The sequence below is a fragment of the Protopterus annectens genome, chromosome 1.part1, assembly GCF_019279795.1.
Source record: "Protopterus annectens isolate FY-2018-M chromosome 1.part1, PAN1.0, whole genome shotgun sequence".
NCBI classification, from domain to species: Eukaryota; Metazoa; Chordata; order Ceratodontiformes; family Protopteridae; genus Protopterus; species Protopterus annectens.
The window spans coordinates 1,287,354,427-1,287,375,305 of NC_056726.1; positions in this window are offsets into that span (position 1 = coordinate 1,287,354,427).

The following is a 20,879-nucleotide window of genomic DNA, read 5'->3' on the forward strand; positions in this document are numbered from 1 at the left end:
AAGAGGAAAATATAAAAAGAAAGGGAAAGATGTAAAAAATGTAGAATGTGGTAAGTTAACTGAACTTATAGAAGGGGACACCTGGATATGAAATTGATTATTATACATATATATCCCCTCACCCTCCCTCCTATTAATTAAAGTCTCACCTGCCCCTCCCAAAACATACAGCTCTCCCACCTTTGCAACTTAGTCAGTTATAACAAACCTACGCTTAGTACCCTATCTCACTATGATCTCAAAACCACAATTCTACTCTTCCCAACTACTACTACTTCTCAATATATCCTATATTTACTACCTCACCCAACCTACAAACACTAACCACTCACCACCCATTCACACAACTAATCATCTTAGCCTACCTCTCTCACACCCACACATCCCAATATCTCTCTACCTGTAGCCTATACAACACCACCTTCTCTTCCCCTACAAACTTATTACCCCTTATAAATATCCTATCCCCTCTGCACCCAACAAAACCCTCACAAATCTAATAAAACTCACCCCTGACTCCAAACAGTCCAGCACCCCTCCAACCTAATCTTACATCTAGCTACCATACTACTATCTGGAGACATACACCCCAACCCAGGCCCCCCTACATCCCCCCAACAGATAAATCCATATTATTCACATCTTTAAATGCCCAAAGCATAGCTAGCAAAGTCCCTAATCTCCATGCCTGGCTTACACACAATAAACCAGACATCTTGTCCATCTCTGAAACTTGGTTGAAACCCCATATAAAAGATTCTGAAATAATACCACCCAACTACTCTATCATTAGAAAAGATAGAACCCACAAAAAGGAGGAGGAGTAGCCCTCCTATACTTATCCTCCTTATCAGTTACTCTTATAACAAACCTACACCCCACTTTAATAAAGCCGAATTACTTCTAGCACTACAAGTTAACAAACATAAACGCATATGTATAGCCTCCCTTTACATCCCTCCTGGTGACAATACTTCTGCACTTGAGGACATCCTCTCCTGGCTTTCTATCAATATTAGTATGGAAACAATAATTTTGAGGGACACTAATATCAATTGGTCCTCCATACAGTCTCCCACAGACCCACTTAACATCAACCTCTACAATTTCTCACAGCTGATCAACTCCATAACCCGGCCCTCAAAACATTTCTACAGTGGTAGTATCCTTGACTGGATTTTAGTCTCCCACCCCATTATTTCTCTGATAGTGGCACCTTTCCCAATTCCCTTAGTGATCACTTACCCACATTCACACACCGATTTCCCTCACCCTTACATTTACACACACTTATATTACTGCTCACTACCACAAACATTTCACTCCCATTACCTTCTCCAACTCTCTAAAAGCAATAAACTGGAATACTCTAAAAACTCTACCCCTGGAACAGGCAGTTACCTACTTCAATACAACCTTCTTAAACCTCCTAGACCACCATGCTCCCTTAAAGACAAAAAGAATAAAAAATAAAACTGCTCCTGGGCTAACAAAAAACACACTAGCAACCATGCACCTCAGAGACAAAGCTTGGGCATACTACCAAAAACACAGGACTCCCCTCACCCATAATGAATTAAAAACACTTAGGAACAAAGTAAAAAAGCTCATCATCACAGATCGACAGAATTACTTCTCCATACTCCAAAACAAAAATAAAACAAACCCCCAAAGATTTTGGAAAGGCATCTCCACCCTCCTTAACCCCAGCAGAACAGATAATCCTAGCCCAGACCCTGATGCTCCAGACATGGATCTGGCTACACAATTCAATACTTTTTTTCATCGATTCCATATCCAAACTAACCTCATCATTCTCATCCTCTAACACTACCACACCCTCCACATTATCCCCACCCTCCTCTACCAATCCTTTACCCTCCATTTCTGCTTCTCCTCCTATTTCCTCTCCATCACCACCCCAAATACCCCCTCCTCCCAGCCTCCACCATTCTCACTAAAACCTGTACCCACATCCACCATAAAAAAACTCCTCCAGAAACTGAAACCATGCTCTAACGCCCCCGATAACATTCATTCTTACTTTCTTGGCATAGCTGCCGAAGCCATTGCCTACCCCATCAGTATTCTAATCAACCGCTCTATTCAAGAAAGTTTAGTACCCCAAATCTGGAAAAAGGCTTATGTCGTACCTTTGCATAAAGGTGGCAGCAATAATAACATTACCAATTTCCGTCCCATCGCTACCCTATCTCCCATCTCTAAACTCCTGGAAAAGTGTATCCATTTACAACTCCTACCATATCTCTTAGACAATAACCTACTTACTCCCACACAACATGGCTTTAGACCCAGTCACAGCACTATGACCGCCCTTCTCTCCTTCCTGGAAACTGTGAATAAAGCAAGGGACTCTGGCCACATTATCTCAACCCTCCTGCTTGACCTCTCCAAGGCCATCGACACTGTCTCCCACAATTTACTCCTAACTAAACTCTCTAAGCCTAACCTGTCACCTTCCTCTCTGAATTGGTTCACTAGCTACTTATCTAATAGATGTCAAGCAGTAAAATGGAAAAAAAGACACCTCCCCATTCCATAACACCCCAACTGGAGTTCCCCAAGGATCCATACTGGGCCCCCTTCTCTTCAATATATTCATAAATGACTTCCACAACTCCATCCCCTTCACAAACATTATCCAATATGCCGATGATTCAACTATTATCTGTTCTGCTACCTCTATCCCTACCCTCCTTAAGCTCACACAAGATGCATTCTCAACCACCGAACAATGGATGAAAAAAAATCACCTTGCACTAAATGCATCTAAAACCAAACTAATGCTATTTACCCCCTCCAAAGCCACCTCTTACAATATAAGTACATTCCCTATCACTAGTCATAGTAATACACCCATTGAACTGGTATCAGAGGCCAAATTATTAGGTGTCCAAATTGATAGTCAGCTTAAATTCAGCTCCCATCTTCAACTAAATATTAAAAAAATCCACAAAAAACTTGGTATGCTCTATCGACAGAATCGTTAGCTTATACCCTCCACTAAAATCACCCTCTCCACCACATTTCTCATCCCCTCCCTCTTCTACGGAGCCCCACTCCTAACTAACCTACAATCTTCACTCAAATCACAACTCTCCTCTTGCTATAACAAAATTGCCAAGTTTGCTACTGGCCATAAGTTATCCAGACACCACTGTTCATCTCTCCACAAACTAAAATGGTTGGAACTGACCAATCATCTTACCTATACTCAACTTACTGTTGCCCACAAGCTAATTTTCTACCCTTCCCTCTGTCCCTCCCTTTCCTCTACCTTCAAAATGCACCTCCCTGATAGACTACTTAGATCTAACAACCAAAACCTAATAGAACTGTATAAACCATCTTGTCCCCCAGGAAAAAATGTCCTATCCTATAGTCTAGCTCGTCTCTGGAACTCCCTACCACCACCCATCCGCACCACCTCAAACAACCTTTCATTCAAAAAATCTCTTCACTCACATCTAATTTCCCAGTGGGAATGCTCTTGCTTTCACCCCGCATAATCTCCTCCCCTCTTTTTCTTTTACTCTCTTAACTCATATATCCTGATCTCATTTGTATTAAGCCTTTGATATTAAATGCATAACATGCACCTCTTAGTGCAATCTACCCTGGATGTAAAGACATCTCAGTTATCATATTGTAACTTTTTCATTTAGACTGTAGTATATGAATATTAATCACTAGTCTGTTGTACTTGCAATGTTTTTACTAGGCCATTGTAACTATAACTGTAATAATTTGTAACAAAATATCTTACTGTAATCTTCTGTTTGTTTTGGAGCTTTTCTCCCCAGGACTCCATTGAAAATGTTTTTTTTTGTGACCCAATGGATTATCCTGGTAAACCAACTGCAAATAAAGAAATAAATAAAATAAACAAATATATTATCAGAAGGTGTTGGGGGTAGCAGATGGTGATCCAGTTGTGACTGTTTTGTCAGACCATTTAGCGACATGGATGGTGGTGATGGAAGAGAGGGAGTATATTAAACTAGGGAAGGGATTAAAAAGAGTAAATGAGTGATTTTGTAATGAAATTGGAGAGTGGGAAGTATTGCACTTTTGGAAGGATCGTATAAACATGAAGGACTTCTTTAAAAACTGGTCTGAATGGTGGACTGAATTTAAAAAGCAGTATGAAAAGTATTTTTTCATGTTTACTAAAAACGTCCAAAAACTAATAGGTACAAGAAAAGACGAGCGTACACTGAAAAGTCCAACAAGGTTTAATAGCTGAGTAAAACAAGCTTACAGCAATCAGTAGTCCGGTGCACACTCTGGTAACTGCCAAGCAATAAAAAGTTAAAAACGATCTGGCTGCACAAAATCCAAGTCTCAAAGTGTAAAGCGCTTTTCATTAGGAAACACTTCTCCTAACTTCTTCAGACAATAGTGCTCAGAAAGAAAAATCAAGTTTAAGTGCTATCCTAGTGACTCATACTTGTTAATACAATTAAGCCAATTAAGCACAGTCACATAATTTAAAGGTATAATCCTAAAATACTGAAGTCAAACAGTTTGTTTTTGTTAAGTCATTAGGTAAAATGAGTGCCTTAGTTTTATAAAAAAACAAAGTTCTGTTGTCTTATAACAGAACATATAGTAAATTAAATAGTATTAGTTAAAAATCGTAGTTAGTTCACTTTACTTATAACTAATGTTCGGGGACCCATGGAAGTAGTAATCTTTTCATAAAAAACTGTGTTGTGTAATGTTTCTTTTAACCTATAAAAGGTGGGTGTAACATTACACAGCACAGTTTTTTATGCCTATAAGTATTTTTTCATGGGCAGGGTGATATAAGAAAGGAAGACAAAGTGAAGTATAAGTATGGGAAGATGTACAGGAATGTATTAGAGAATCTAGAGAACAGTACACAAGAGCACTGTGACATAAAAAAAATAAATAATCTCAGCCTCCATATAGGTTTTGTGCCATGCAAATGGAGAACAGAAACAGTCATTCCTCTGCATAAGTCAAGACCTTCCACAGACCCAAGCAATAACAGATCTGTAAGTCTGACCAGCCACATATGCAAAGCCATGCAAAAATGTATCACATAATTAATCAGCTATGACATAGGGAACCACCAAACACTGGACCTGACTCAGTTTGGATTTGCCAAGGGCTGGTCATGCTTACTCAACCTGGTGGACTTTTTTGAAAAGGTCACCAAAGCAATGGATGAAGAGAAAAGAATGCGCACTGCATAGCTCAATTTGGCCAAAGCTTTTGACACAATTCCCCTCTGAGCCATATTAGAAAAGCTAAATAAATTGGGAATAAACCTCTGTGTCACCCATTGGATTGTCAACTAGCTCACTGACAGGATGCAGAAAATCAAAATAGGGGAAGGTACCTCAACAAACCAGTGGAGTCCCCTAGGGTTCTGTGCTCTGTGCTGAGACCTCTCCTGTTTGCCGTCTAGTTTTCTGGAGTAAAGGCCAATTCCATAGGGCCATGGATGACTAGGTTTGCAGATGACAAAAACCTAGGATTAGTCATTGAATCTCCAAATGACTTGGCCATCCTGCAGGAAGGTTTGTTCCAAATAAATAACTGGTGACAAAATCATGGTCTGAAATTAAATGCCAAAAAATGCACATCTTATCCTTTGGGAAGTCATCCACCCCAAGAAACTACCGCATTGACAACAGGCCTCTAAAAGTTGACCCATTTGTTCAGGATTTGGGAAACTTAACTTTTGACCAATATGTTATTATTGTAAGAAAACCCTTTTATATTGCACAGCTTATAAACAGATGGATTGTCTAGATCTAGGGATGTCATTCTCTCCCTTTACTTAGTGCACATTAGGCCAGTAATTGAATATAATTCCCCCTTTGGCATGTATCTGTCCAGACACATGCAGCAAATGAAATGTCCATAGAGATATCTTAGTGTAAGGATGCAAGGCCTAAACAGCACATCCGACATTGACCTACTCAAAGCCCTTTCACTATAATCAGTATCCTACAGACTGCTAAGAGGTGATCTGTGTCTGGCATACATACCTCTCAACCTCTTAGAGCAAGAAATCTGGGCAAAGCCATGAATAAAGTGGGTACAAGGGCCCAAAAATAGGGACAATTTTAAAATATTGCTTTTACAAACTTAAAAAAATAATACAATAATAGTTTCTTTCATTAATATTTATTTTCTGAAGGGTGTGAAGTCTGAAACTCAAATGTCTGCCATTATTTTCTAAGTTCAATCCCACCCACCACCATACAGGATGCAGCATTCCCTGTGTTCTTTATAAAAATAAAAGTACTTCTGTTACTCTAAAACCTCTTGAATAAATTATAAACACAATTGTCAAAGCACATTCAGTATCTCAGTGTCTAGCAAATGGTTCAGTAGTATTGTTTGAAATTATATGAACACTTAACTTACCAATGTTATTCATCTGTCTATGCAGCAACTGAAACCTGGTTCAAGGCTCCACAGAGCACCCCAGAACTACTGGGCTGCAACTCACACCACACATTTTGGCCACAGAACATGGACCGAAACACAAAAGGAGGGGGTGTATCCATATTCATCAAGGATACCTACACCTCCAAGTTAGTGGCGCATCATGATACCTCTGAGATCATCCATGTGCAACTAACATCGGGCAAATCTGCAATGCAAATTGCGGCCTGCAACAGATCACCCTCCATGATCCAGAACCACCACTCTGCCTTTCTGGAGACACTGGAAAACATGAAGTTTCTACCAAACACCCTGATATTGGGCGATTTCAATTACCCTACCGTTAACTGGGAAAACTACTCAAGTACAAACTCCCAGGTCCAGCACTTCCTGCAATTTGTCAACTCAATACCCTGGATAAGCTGGTAAACTCCCCTACCAGAGGTGAAAACATATTGGACCTGGTCATCACCAACATGGGCGACAGGTGTTCCGCACCAGAGGTCAACCCATCACTGGTTATATCAGACCGTGAACTAATCACTCTGGATGTCCACACCAAACCACCACCCCCAACCAGGGAAACCACAGTGAAAAACTTTCCTATAGGACATTTCACCTTACTTAAGATAGAGGTGGTAAGTTGTACAGCCCCCACGCTAAAGGATAACAGTGTCCACGATGCAGGAATCTTTACAAATGCAGTCTATGAGCACCTACAAGGATGCATGGATCATGCCATCCCTAGCAAAACCAAGACTCACTCCCCTAAGAGAAGGAAAGCAGTCTGGTGGACCCCTGCCATAAACAGGCTATATAATAAAAGGAGGAAACTAGTTCATAAAAAAAGCAAATCTGAAGAAGGAAAGACATCCCTGATCAGTATCAGTAAAAAACTAAGGATTCTCATAAAATTATCCAAGGCTAACTTCGAAAGAAAAATATCTAAGGATTTGAAAGATAACCACAAAGCCTTCTTTAGTTATGTCAAGAATCTAAGTGGCAACTCGAAGATATGATCTGAGCTAGTGGAAAATAGCATAAAATATACTGAACCTACTGATATTGCCAACATCTTGGCAGATAGATTTAGTGCAAACTTCACCCCCCCCCTCTCACCCCCAAAAGGGCCCACAACAATACCGGAAAAGTGTAGTGTCCTAGAAATTACAGATGCACAGGTGAAAACAGCCCTTTCAAAAGCCAAAAGCACAGCGTCAATGGGGCCAGATGGTGTCCCAGGTTGCGTCTTGCAGGAACTACAGAACAAACTAACCCCCCACCTAAACACACTGTTCAACCTCAGCCTTTCCATAGGCTACGTGCCCATAGAATGGTGCACAGCAATGGTTATTCCACTCCACAAAGGAGGGGCCACATCTGAACCTGCTAACTATCGCCCCATAAGCCTGACTAGCCTGGTCTGCAAGGCTATGGAGTGCATTATCATGGAACTCATTAACAAAGATATTGGGAACCTCCAAACACTTGACCCAACCCAATTCGGCTTTGTTAAGGGCAGATCATGCCTACTAAACCTGGCTGACTTCCTCGAGACAGTCACCAAGGGCATAGATGAGGGGAAGGTGGTTCACACAGCCTACCTTGACCTCGCCAAGGCTTTTGACACCATTCCCCACTCGGGAATTATAGAAAAACTCACCAGCCTGAACATAAACCCCTACGTCACAAGATGGGTTTCCAACTGGCTTACAGACAGAACTCACATGGTAAGAATAGCAGGCTCCAGGTCCAACTCTAAACCAGTCACAAGTGGTGTCCCACAAGGCTTGGTAATGGGACCCCTACTGTTCGGCATATATTTCTCAGAAATACAGGCAAACACTGGAGGACTATGGCTAACCAAGTTTGCGGATGACTGCAAACTGGGAGCCATAATTGACTCTCCAGCTGACATGGACATTCTCCAAAAGGGCCTTACTGAGATGGACACCTGGTGTCAAAGTCATGGTCTCAAGCTAAATGCCAAAAAATGCATAGTCATCCTGTTTGGGAAAAACAAAACACCCATGAATTACCACATAGGTGGCAGCCCCCTTAATACAGAAGAGGTAATAAGAGATTTAGGAATCCAGGTAGATAGTAATCGCTCCTTTGACAATCATATTGCCAAAGTAGCTAGGAAATCCTTCTATGTAGCCCATCTAATTACTAAAGGGTTCGCATCTAAAATAAAGAGGTTATAGTGCCCCTCTATTCATCACTCATCAGACTCATCATAGAGTACAATGCCCCATTTGGGCTGTACCTCACAAAACACTTCCAACAGCTGGAAAGACCACAAAAGTACCTCACCAAGAGGATTACTGGCCTCAAACATATGTCCTATGCAGGCCAACTGGAAAAACTCCTGCTGTAGTCAGTGGCATATCGCTTACTCAGAGGTGATCTCTGCCTGACTTAAAAGCCATGTCCAACTCAGAATTGATGGACATGCTCCACCTAAAGAAATCCAAGTCACTGTGAGCCATGCACTCTAGTGAGCTAAACCTCGCCACAACAATAAATAGAACATGCTGGAGGGATAGATTCCTGTCACAGAGACTCCCCATACTTTGGAACAACATTCCTAACTATATTAGGCAGAGCCTCTCACTAACACTCTTCAAGAGAAAACTTGACGAGTGGATGGGTAACAGAAAATACACCCCTGGGATCACTTCATTGGCTCTTCTTGACAGAGGCTCAGTTAATTAATCAATGGGGCAGCGAAAGCTGACACACTCTGGCTAGGCTCATAAATGCCCTCAGGCAGATAGCCTAGTACCTACCTATGAACCTATGAACTTGTAGTACTTTATGCCTTTGTATTTAGATAACATTCAAAGTATGTTTTATGGATACATTTACAATATACATAAATATACAATAATGCTGCCTTCATTTTATTCACCGGAAGTACAGAAAAGCAGCTTTGAGCCACTTCAGAAACCCAGTATATAACACTGCATTTCACCCTTCAAGTTGAATAACACTACAGCATATTAGCATTTATATTACGCTGTCGAAAACTCAAACTGTAGACAGCGTAATAATCGACAAGAAAATGTCGAAACCCCCGAACATCGAACACATTAAAAAAAAAAAAACACCCAAACACAACACAAATTGCTCTATGAACGGGGGCAAGCCCCCCCGCACCCCCCACTCCCCCCGCTACATAAATATATCAACTCCGAGATCGCACTACATTGCAGCAAACAGAAATCTCCCCTTACGGAGATTTCCATTTACACACGCAATGACTTTTGCTTTCGACATTTTGGTGCCGACGATATCAGCTTCGATATTGTCGACCTTCGACAGGATGTAGACCCACATATTATACTGAGTTTAAAACCAGTACACATTTCATCTCACCAGCAGATAATAATGGCATAGTGACTGTGCAGTTTGGCAGTACGATGGACATTTCCCACTGCTTGTAGTTCTCGTGGGTGTACCTAGTGTTTGATTGCCATGATTGTCATTGTGATTACTGGGTAAAAGCTGTGCCCTGTCCGTCCAATTGCTGAAGTAGGGATAAGATGTTCACGGATAGTTTAATGCCAGGATGTATTTCACAAAGAAATACAATTTACAGTTATACAAATGATGCAAATTTGGCATGTTGCTATATTGCAGCATCACATTACTGTCAAAGAATGTGAAAGAGGATTACTAAGTCAAGAGAGAGAGAGATGGTGACAGTTGGTACAGTGCCCCTACCCCAAATAAAGAAAAAAGGTGGGAAAAAGGTGGCCAGTGATGATGATCATTATAATGATGATGATGATGATGGTGGCAACAATAAACTATTATTCTGTCCTGTTATAGTACTAGATTCATGGACAGTAGGATATCATATATGTAACAAATAAAAGTACATAATAATTTTAAAATGTGCAAAAACATTGTATACCAAAAAACAGATGAATGGAATGTGAAGCATATCTGTCCTTCATTTCTGCACTTGACATAACATTCATCTTGTATTTATAAGCTTCATTCCCCTTTCTAGGACCACTTGCATCCCTTACTGATGAAAGGGGAGATGGTTATTTAAAGGTTATGATAAGATATAAATGCATTATCAGTGTTGTCATGAATGGAGTAGAGCAGGAATCTCTAAAGCAGCTTCCCATTTAATAGTTTTATGCATTGAGACCAAAACTGCATTAACAAAGCATTTTGTGTTATTTAATGCTCCTTTCTTTGTATTTTTTTTTTGTATTTTTACACCCAGTGAAGGAGTCATACTCATGTATAGTGCAAGGATAGGAGTGTTTTGGAATAGTCATTTTGATGAAGAAGCTGTTAGCATAAGGACATGTCTGTTTGGATTTGCTTGTCATGAAGTTTTGATAATGAATTAAAATAAAGGCTTGGGTGTTTCAGAGATGGCCCTAAGCATGTGTATGAACTCTTCTGGATACATGGAGTACATTAACTGGTAGAGAAGAACTTTGTTCCCATTCAAATGATTTTTATGTAGTAGATGAAAAAGAACTAGATATTTGCAAGGCTTAGGTTTTAATAATATTTTATATTTCACACAATGTTCCAAATACAGTTTTTTTGCAATAGAAAGTCAGTGACAGAATAACAAATTAAGCATTGGTTGTTTGGTTATTTTCTGATTATGATCAACACTGATATCTGCTACCCGGGGCATGTCTAGTAACCAATTAGCTCATTCAGTCCTGTGACAAATAAAACATCTATAGACAAGGATAAAAGGGATTATGAGCCCCATGGCATTGTATGGTTAGATGGTATATTTTTTTTATTTTGAAGATGAAAGTGGAATGACTTCAACTGCAGGTCTCTTGTCATGTCTACTTGAGCCCTGCAGCCCCCGTGGAAAGCCTATTGTCTAGTAATAACAGTCTAGTCTGATAGTTGGTGCAGATGTTAATGGTGTGAGCTATAATTCCACTGGTACAGGGTTTGATTTCCTCAGCCTTCATTTGCTGATTGTGTGAACTTGAACAAGTCACTTAACCAGACACAGTGTTTAGGGCACCTGGGAATTTGTGCCAGGCTCCTCAATGGTCCTTTGGACTCCAAGCCTAGTAGCTGCCTATAAACAAGGGTCTATATTAGATCAGTGAATGCTTAAACAAGCGAACGCTAATTGATCGACCTTATTTTAATGAATGTTCAAAATATCAAAGCAACAGAAACCCAAATTGTTTCCTAGGGAAAGAATTTGGTTGTCCGTTTCTGTTGGTTTGGTATTTTCAGTGCTGTGTTGGAAAGTTACGGGTCGGATTCAGGTAAGTGTGCGATTGTGTGGATGTGAGTGTTAGGGTGGGTTAGGTGAGTTAGGATTAGGGCTCGGGTTAAGTATGTGTGTGATTGTGTGGACGTGAGGGTTAGGGCGGGTTTAGGTCAGTTAGGGTTAGGGAGCGGGTGAGGTGAGTGTGCGACAGTGACGGACCTTAGGGTTAGGGTTTGGGTTAAGGGAAGTGGATAGTTAGCGGTGTGTGCATAGTTTAGTGTAGGGTTAGGTGTCAGATTTTAGGTGTATGTGTGTGGATTTCTGTTTGTTTGGTGTGCTTGTGTTGTGTGTTTGTGTTTTGGATCAACGATTTTTTTCCCTAGGAAAACAATCGCAGATCTGACAGTTCGAGATTGTAAGCTTTAGCTTACATAAGGTTGATCAATAAGCGTTCACTTTTTTAAGCATTTGCTGATCTAATATAGACCCTATAAACAATGTCCCTCTGGAGCTCTGCCTGTGTCCACCTAAGACTGACTTGCATCAAAGACCCCAGTACATATCTTGTTCATTCCAAAAGCCTGTGTTAACCAAAGCTACTGTGGCTAACTACCCCACCACATGGGTTGCTGATTTAACCTGAGTTCATGTCCTTCCTACATGACCATAGTTGAAGACAGAGTGTCAAAATATTTAATATATCAAGCCTAGTCTTGCATTGGCACCATTTCTTTTATAGTAAAACATCCATGACAGAGCTGTCTTAAAAGATACATATCTTTGAGAGAAATGCATATAATCTCTTAAACAGCTATTTCTTTATAACAGGATTTGTTTGAAAAAAGCATATTTTATCAGTTCTTAGTTAAAATCCAGTTGTTCCTTGGAAACATCTTCTGTACAAATGCACTTTTATTCTAACTGGTGACATCTTAGTGTAACAACGTTCAAAACAAAAACATGCTATAAACTCATGTGACACTATTTAAACATTAAGTCCAAATAGTGGAATTTTTAATATTTACTCTAAATGCGTTGGCTGAACTTCTAATTGCTTTGACCTTATCTTATGTAATTTGTATACTTTAGAAAATGTGTGTATCTGATGGAAATGTCAAAATACATAAAGTCAAAATGAATGAAATTAGATCTAAAAACAGCATTCCTTTCCGGAACAGTGGAGATATAAATAATTATAAATGCAGTTTTGGAACATCAAAAGAATACATAGATCAGGGAAAACATCCAAAGTACTCAAACAGAGAATACGACTAATAGTTATAATATCACAGCAAATATTTATAATCTTGACAGCTAGAGCAGTTAATGTCTGTTCTTCATAAGTCATTGCTATAAATCTAATACAGAAATCCAAAAATATGGAAGGAAAAACCGCTGAATGACTAGTGGCCCATTCTAATAATAATAACATTTTACCTTATATAACCTCCATTTTTCCCACAGAGGGCATGAACTCTAATAGTTAAATCTGTATCTGTAGATATGTCTTTCATGTTATAAAATGTAAAATACTTTACAGCCCTCATTATCATAGATCAAGACTTGTTTGCAGTCTAGAACTTTCCAGCATACTGTAGCTGCAGACAAATCTGAATGGCTGTCAACAAACAGGCAATCAGAAATATTATGAGTATTTTCACAAGGGAATTATTTGAAAAGCTTCACACTGCTGTCACTGGAGGAACTGGGCACAGTTGAGCAAGTTCCTTTGTTTTGCCTGATACTGTTTAGTTGTATGCATTCATTTTCTGCTGTGTGTGAGATACAGATGTCCTCAATTTTTTTTTTATCTTGTCTTCCATTTATCACCTAAGACTAGAATCCATTGACTTTATACAAACATTGCATTCCTTTCCTACTTGCCTAAATGTAATTCTGAAAAAAAAAAAAATGTTATTCCTCAGGCAACACATGCAAACCAATTCAAAATCTTTTTTCTGTGGTGCTACCCCAAACTTTGGGCTATGTATACATTTGAATACAATTTTTAAAGCTGTGTATCCCACTGAGGCCCATGTGACATGCTAGTATATCTGTGAGCTACACATGTATGTCAAGCATTACATTAAAAATGGCCATATACCTACAGTACTATAGAAGTCATGCTAGGGGAAACTGTGATATCTGCCAGTTGGCAATCTTACACACATAATTGCCATTGCAGTGTGTACCTCTTGTATTTTGCACACACTATTACTGATCAGACCTCTCAAATCACCTTGCTTTGGAGGAGAGGAACATCCCCATTTTCAGGCGTGTGTTAGCTCTGCACATGATGTGCCTAATTTTGGAGATATGTCCCTATTTTCAGGCTTCATTTACACGTTCACACTATTTTCAGTACAATAAAACGAAGGACTCACCACGTAGATGGAAACTGTTTTGTTTTGTTCACACTATTTTCTGAATTTCCCCCTCATCATACATTATTTTTGATGGTGTCCACCACAAAGAAAAAAAAAATCACTACAATGATCAACATAAGTGGCACCAATATTTCAAAGAAAAGACATATTACTTACATCTCCCTGTTTCTGAAGCAAAATTAAATGGCCTTGCGTGGTATAAATTTGCTATACAATTCATTTAAGTCTACAGATACGTCTACTGATGCTTTAATAATGTTCTTGTATTTTCCACCATTTTATCACTGTTTTTAAACATGTTTCTGAATACTGTCATACATGTGCTATTTGGTATTCAGATTTAATGATAGTTAGATGTCTAGATTTTTGGCCAGGTGTGTTTTCAATGCCTGCCGGTTGAGATGTATGCTCCTGGCATTGCTGGAACTACATATTTTCACAGTAGTACCTGCAGTCCTGTTGACACACAGGGTGCAGTATACTGTAGTGGTGATGATACTTATGTCATTCACTCCATAAACAGGATGAAACACGTAGATATTAGGTGCCACAGTGCAAATTCTCACCACATCACCTGTCATTTCCAGCCTTAGTATTGAAGCCATGAAACAAGAGTTTCTTATCCAGTCACTGCAGTACCAAAGCTAACCTGCTGGTGATGCTCTGACATAAACAGATTTTTGTTATACCTCAAGGTGGCATAATTTATATGTCAGCTATGAAATACAAAAGTTATGTCAGAAGGTCTCAGTGAATCAGCTTACTATATTGAACATTTCTGAATACACAAAACTGCAATTGGAAGACTGAGTTTGGTCATTTATCTGAAATAATATTTTAAGCAGATGGAAAGCCCTAATGCCAGGCACCATACAAACTACCTAGTATAATCCCCACTTAGGGTGCCAACTGGACATTGTGTGACACTGATATAGTCCCACTTAGGGTGCCAGCTGGACTTTGTATGACACTGACATGAACTTAAGGCATAGTTTCATTGGTAAATTATTACTTACCTCACCAACAACAAGATAGTGACCAAAGCTAAGAACCACACACTCTACCATGTATCTGCAAGGTAAAACCACCTTAACCACTAGTCCAACCCCAAACCCATCTTGCACAATGAATTCAAGCATTTGCCTCTTGTCTTTCATCAATGGATTTGTAGAAAGCACCATTTTCAGAACATAGTGTTCAGGTTCATACAATCGCAACAGTTATTTTAGAATGACCATATGTCACCCATTATGAGCCTTGAGTGGAGTAAGAATAACACTGAGTGTGTTACAGTAAAGCTGCAATTTCAAGATAAGATTGATAAGACTGTTGAAGATTACCCTACCTTTTCATCATAACATATCATGTAGAGTGTTGTTAATATTTTAACTGCATAAGTGCAGTAAGGGAATGCTTTGTAGCATACATTGCCTGAAAAAAAAAACTTTAAAGTGATCATAGCTACAGTTGTGTTTTCTGCATGAAATAATGTATATTTTGACTTCAGATATATGTTGCCACTAGACTAACGTAAGAGCACAGCTGGGATTCCAAGATAATGAGGGCAATGCACAGCTCAAATTAGCATGTGTAGCAGCACCACTCAGGGTGTTGGGATCACAACATACAAAGTGAGAGGTGATGCAAGGGACAAAATAAAGCATAGGCAGTGAGTAAGTGCACAATGACATAGAAAAGAAGAACCCTATGCAAATTACTGCACAGAATTGCAGACAGTTTCAGAAACCTATAATATGGGCATGCTGTAGCAATGCACATACCTTTTTTGAAAACAAAGATTCATGATGTACACACTGGGTGTGATGCTAGGGTTTAGAACAGTAGTAGTTCAGAAGAACATTAACTAGTGCTTATAACGTTGCCTGATATGGACATCTGCACTAAGGAAGCAGGTATAGATAGAATGATATGTCAACAGCTTACAGATCAGTGCATTTATATTTATTTCTATATGGTGAGGGAAACTGCAAGGAACCTAGTTGAACTGCATCTTCCACAAGTAAAATTATGGGGAATGCATGCAACATGCAATGTTGTGGATACTAAGGTATACGTAGCTGTCTGTAAACATATTAGTTTTAGAGACCTTTCAGTGGTAACCTGTGACAGAAACATTAGGGATACTGCGGGTGTCAGCTTCATGAGTTCTAAACTAGTTCCTATACATCATGCTACAGAACATCGAGAAGCATATCCATGCCTGCAAAGAAAGAATCAGCATTATACTGGTATTTTATTATGTAACACATTTCCAATGATGTCTTGGAAGTCATAGATTGATCACCCACAACCAAGGCACTTGTGGAGCTGTTACATTGCAATAATGGCCAAAAGTGGCATCCGATCCACAAGTATGGGCAATGGCCCAGCAACCCAGAATTAAATGATGCATGTATTATACCAGCCAGCCAAGCTATGTATCAGACATGACCATACACACACATTAGTTTTACAGTACTCACAAAAACAAGATTTGTACAAATACAGAATTAGAAGGGCTAAAAATTAAGGTAGTAAGGATCGGAGGCCTCCTGTGTTATAAAACAGAAGGCCTTAAAGGTATTGAGGTGTTTAAGTTCTCCACTCCAGCCTGTCGTCACATTTTTTATGAAGTGCAGTTTGTTATTAAGCCATTTGCCCAGGTCCTTGAAGACTTTCACTTCTTCATGAATATTGTTGGTCAAAAGAATTACTGTGTAAATTCCCTAACATCGTCACATTACGTTTTAACATTGAGGTTTACACCAAGTAAGTGAGCCGTCCATTTTAGTAACTGTAAATATCTGTGCAAATAATCAACATCTGAATGTTTTATTACCACAACACGAGGTTTAATGTTATGACTATATTTATTTGTCCAACATTTAGAATTAGAGTAGAGGCAAAAAATAAAAATAGAATTAATTTTAAGACTAATGCCTGGAATATATTTAATATGACGGCGATCCATTTTTTACTGACAACTCTGTATAATGGTTATATGGTGTCAATCATCTAACCATCTTTTTGAACCTGTTGTGGAATATAGTCATTCATATTATCAATTTTAATATTTTTTTAAGATAGCTGTGTATTCTAATGTGACACAGGCATTTGGGAGATGTAAACACAGTATTAAGAGATATACAGACAGGACACTAGAAGTAATTTAGATGAGTAAGAATACATCAATCTCCTACATAACTATGTGGGTTTAGATCTAAAAATGATGAGTACAAGTCCTGGGACTGCAAGATACGGTCTAAGCATCCTTCAAAACATTCAATAATTATTGATGCAAAGCTAAGCAGTATGCAGTTATCCACTAAGTCTGCCTGGCTTCCATTGTGAAAAGGGACAGTGTGAAATAACCTCCTCTGGGACAGTGCTTTTGGTAAATAAGAATTAAATATAGCTACAAAAGGTTTTACTAATTCATCTTAAACATGCAGATGAAAAAAAAAATATCCAGGTAAATCATCAGGTCCCATACTAAATGTTAAGTTCACTCTTGCTAATGATTGTTTCACCATCTCATTAGAAATAATTAGGCATGGTATATCTGAAATGTCAGCTATAGATACTGATTTGAAGTTATGTCAGTACACCATTCACATGGGCACTAGGAACTATGTGTTGAAAATACATCATAATAACTGGTAAATCAGAAATAGCATTGTTAGATAGTAATGCGCACACATGTATTGTGGGTTTTGTCTCTGAGTTTGCATATCTAAGGTATGATTTTTTTATTGTCCTTGACTTTACAGAAAAACTCATCAAATAATAGTTTTCCTTGTATAATAGCCTTTTGTAGATGTCTAAAATCCTTGTTTAACCTATTTATCCTCTTACTGGTGGCATGTTTTCTGTAAATATCATACCTCCTCTTGTTAATTTTTAATAATCATTTTGTATTCTTATACCACCATTGGGGTTTTTGGCACCTCATGCTGACACATGTTTAGCAGTCAATGTGCCACTCTGAAACCGAGAATAAATTTACAACAGCTACCATTCAAAGTTTCCCTTATGGAGCAAAAGCCATTCCATAATCTTTCATCAATAAGGCCTTTCCCCTTCTCCTTATCCAAGGTTTTTAAGCTGTGCTTTTTTTTTTTCATTTTTCCTCAAGCACTTCTATCATTTTTATCAGCCTGGCCATCAGTACCCCATCTGCACTGGGTCCATACCCCCAACCTTATTCTGGTAATTGCAGGGACCAATCAATGATCTAAAGCAATGGGGCTCAGCACATCTGAGCTTCCCTCTGGGAGTGTCTTATTTGGCCTATCTGTTCTCCCTCCCCTTTGTGGCAGTGTGGTATGGTCCTTGGGTGGGTGTGCAATGTGGGCTGTTGGCATATTGCCCCACCTCTGCAGCAACTCAGCCAGGCCAACTTCCACCTGATGACCACATCTCATCTGGTGATTTACCTGGCCTCCACCAGGATCATTGTCAACAGACTCACATGTACCACCCATCCCTGCTGCTTTGTCAGTCAGCTAAGGCTCTAACTAAGGTTTTAAGCTGCACTTGACTTGAGAGGGAACTGGTTTAATTGAGAATCTAACACTAAATTCTAGTTCAGAGTAAAGAGAATTAACATGTGGCTACTTTTTTGCTAAGTCTGATATAAGTCCTGCTTTACTGGACATTATTAGGTCAGGTTTGTTTGAACTACTGGTGGAAAAGATAAATGACAGGGTGCAGTTATTTAAAAGCATTAAATCAACAAAATCTGTCTTGAAATGGGAAACTCCAGAATGCATGTGGCACATATGTGTCTGTTCATAGGTTCATAGATGTTTACTATGCTAATGACCACAAGGGCCTTATTAAGCATCCCAAATCTCTGGCAAGTTCTGATGCCCTTGACAAGTGTAAGCATGGGCCTGGGAGATGAACTATTTAGAGGTTACCTCTGTCCATTAGAGCCATAGGTGCCATGCAAGGGATGAATTTCTGGTTTCCCATGCAATTGTCCAAGTTGCACTTGAATTGGGTTAGGAAGGAACTCTGCTTCACATGGATGGGGAGCCTGTTCTATAGATGGGGTAGTCTCTGGGATACATACCTATCTCTCCAGCAGGTCCTATTTTTATCACAGGTAAGATTTAAGTCTTTAGAACAGGTAATTTTGGTGCTGTTTGTTACATGGATATGCAGGAGGTCCATCAGAGTGGAGTCTGACAGTGCCCTGTATGCCAGGCATAGATCCACCACTCAGACGCCTGTAGGAGACAGAATACAGAGATAGGGCCTTGAGGCGTTCTGCATAGAACATATTACTTACGGCCTGTATTCCTTTAGTGAGGAACCTCTGTGGATGTTCCAGTTTTGGATATGCCTGGTTAGGTACATACTAAAGGGGGCATTGTACTCAGTGATAGCTCTGATGAATGCCGAATATAGTGGAACAATGACTTCCTTGGGCATAGATGCCATACCTTTGTTTATAAGTTGTGCAACATAGAATGATTTCCTCACCACCGTAGATATGTGATGATCAAAGGCTAGGTTACTATCTATGTGTGTCCCTATGTCCCTGACTACTGAGTCAACTCTAAAGGGTGTGTTGTCAATATGATAGTTTCCAGGGATGGATGACTTCCCAAAGGATACTATTATGCATTTCTTGGCATTTAGTTTTAGTTTTAGTCCATGGCTCTGACACTAGTTGTTTGTCTGTGTCAGCCCCTCCTAGAAAACATTTGTGTCAGTGTGAGATTTAATGACTGCTTCTAATTTGCAATCATCTGCAAATTTAGTCAGCCGGAGACCACTGACATTGGCCTTGACTTCTGAGAAGTAAATGCCAAAAAGGAGCGGTCCAAGGCCTGATCCCTGAGGGACTCCACTTGTGACTGGCCTCTTTGTAGAGGTTGACTGCCCAGTTCTAACTTCCTGGGTCCAGTCTGTGAGCCGGTTGGCTATCCACCGAGTGACATATAAGTTCGTACCTAACCTCTTGAGTTTGTCAACAATACCCGAGTAGGGTATTGTGTCAAATGCCTTGGCCAGGTCAAGGCAGGCAGTGTGAATGACTTTGCCCTCATCCATTGCTTTGGTGACTTTCTCGAAGAAGTCCACCAGGTTGAGCAGGCATGATCTGCCCTTGACAAAAACAAACTGGGTTGGGTCCATTGTCTGGAGGTTTACTATATCTCTATTGATCATCTTCATGATAATTATTTACATATATGACTAGTGCGATTTATGGATCTATAGTTTCCAGGGGTCTGTAGATGGTCCACCTTTGTGCAGAGGGATGATTGTTGCCTTTCTCCATTCATGAGGAACAAAGCTTGTTTGGAGACTACAGTTAAATAGTAATTCCAGAGACCCTGGTAGGTCATGTTTCATGCTATTAAGAAGGCATCCTGGGATATTTTCTAGGCCCATTGATGCATTGTTCTTGGTCTTAGAGAGAGCATTAAGGACCAGTTCCATAGTGATAGTAGGGGGAGGTATATTGGATGATATTTCCTGAGGGAAGGTTGAGCGGGAGAGAGGGGTAAAGTTGGAGCTGAATTTTTCAGCCAGAAGGTTTGCTGTATCTTCTGGCTCAGTATAGGTGGCTCTGTTTACAATGAGCTTTGCACACAAACAGAAAGTTTGCCAGACTTACCTCAAATTTGACTTTGGTAGACTTTATTTGCCCTCTGAGTTGTTTATTTAGTGTGATGAGTGTGCTTTTATCCTGCTGGGTGCTGCTCCTTTTCTTTTTTGCCATGATTTTCTTCCTCCTGTTATATAGCCGACTGATTTTGTGATTCCACCAGGGTTGCTTGTTTTTTGAGTTAGTTCTGTACTTCTTC